This window comes from Anopheles moucheti, chromosome 2, assembly GCF_943734755.1.
Source record: "Anopheles moucheti chromosome 2, idAnoMoucSN_F20_07, whole genome shotgun sequence".
In the NCBI taxonomy this organism is placed as follows: domain Eukaryota; kingdom Metazoa; phylum Arthropoda; class Insecta; order Diptera; family Culicidae; genus Anopheles; species Anopheles moucheti.
The window spans coordinates 55,514,319-55,516,253 of record NC_069140.1 but is presented as its reverse complement, the minus strand read 5'-3'; positions in this window follow the sequence as shown (position 1 = coordinate 55,516,253).

The following is a 1,935-nucleotide window of genomic DNA, read 5'->3' as shown; positions in this document are numbered from 1 at the left end:
GCGCGAAACACTTCCAATCGTACGCGTGTCTTCGATGAAACTGCGAGAAAACCGCGAACCGTCTGTCAAGAGACATTCAGACCCGTACGGTGGTGGTTTCGGCTAGGCTGTGTGGGCTGGTTTCGGCATTGCCGCTCTGGACGAATTCGCTCCTTCACTCTCACGAAAGAGAGACCAGAGCGGAGCAGCGAGGCTTGAACTTGGCTACGAAAACGCACCATCATCTCGTCCGTCGCGACCGGATGGACAACCTCCGCCGCAACAGCGGATAGTGTGCTCCACAAAGAGCGAACGAACACGGGGAGAGAAAAAGAGAGACTCAAGAGCTGCTGTACAGTGGAGCAGCATGTGGATTATTTCGATTCGTAAAGAGGGATCCTAAACGATGTGGAGCGGTGTGAGAGAACACCGCCAACATCATGGAGCTTAAGGAGACTCATTCGTGATCGATACAGTGGTTCGCACTCGAATCGTTTCATATTAAAGTTCTAGATAAAAAGAGAACGGAAACGGTCTCGAAAACCGAAGTATCTAAAGTGTCGATAAACTTTAGTATAGCCTTTGAGGTAACCAAAAGCCACAAAAAAAAACAGAGTCCGGGAAGAACTAGCATCATGCACAAGAGTAAACTGTACATAGGCATGGGATCGAAACCTCGCGAGAGGGCTGGCGTCCTACACAACTGATAAAAGGTTGAACAATCTGAGAAATGCATTTTCCGGAACAATCACATCCTGACGTGAAACAGGAAAGCATACCGGAAAAGCTTCAAGGCACAATCGTTTAATTTTGGTAATGTTTACAAATAATGTGGAACATGATGTAGAACGACTGGTGAAAGTATAACAATTGGTACATCGCACACATACCCCCAGCCAGGAATCAACGACAAAAGGTCTTCACTGTACCGAATATACTGACCCACATTGACGATTCACGACGACGTTGTGGTTGGTTAAATAATTGCTAACTGTGTTGACCTTGTCCAGAATTTACTTTCACAGGGACCGTTGCCGGGCGATGCAGTTGCAGTGCATTACATTTGAAAGAAAAAAGGACCTTCCACCACCACAGGGTACCATCTGCCATGGGGACCAACAATAAACATCGTATATTTACGATTCTGAATCAGACCGGTGAATGCAATGCAAACGAACAACACAATACTACTGTGGTCTATTTCGAACCTAAAAGTGTTTTACTAGCGTTACGCGGGGTACGGTTAAACATCATTGCGTAAATCCACTTGACACTTGCAATTCGCTTCCTTACGGCAGGTTTTATTGGAGCTGTGATTTAATATGGTTCGCCAACCAGAGGAAGGATTGGACAATCAATGGAAGTTTTTCCCACTGATGCCCTACCTATATGCAATGGTCACTACGTTAGAACAGCGACGTCGAACTCGTTTGATCATGCGAGCCAAATTTCTTCTTAAGTTTGGTTTGCGGGCCAGCATTGATTTGTTTCGTAGTTCTTTTAACTTAAACAGTTAATACATTAAAAAAAATCAAAGAAATAAATCAAACTGATTTGAAATTATAAATTTTAGTATTTGGTAGCTCCTGTTTTAGTTTTAAGTACCCCAAAGATTTGTTTTAACATTCCATTAATAAGGTTTTTGGTCGTTTGTGAGCTGATTTGCTCTCAGCATTCCTTTATGCACACTTTGAGATACTTTTGGGTGTTGACTGAGGTCCCTTTGCTTAAAACTTTGATGCCATTATTCTCCAAATCTTATGGGTAATTCTCAAAATGCGGAATCAAAACGCCTTCCAGGAGGTCACAGTAAATGTTCGAAGTACGCCTCGTGGAACTCGGCAGCAGATACTTGACCAACACCAGCCTTTTTCCATATTTTTTTTTAAATTTCTTCAAGAACGGCCAGGCCGTATTGCTTGCCTTTTTTCCATATATTCATATTATATGCGTTGT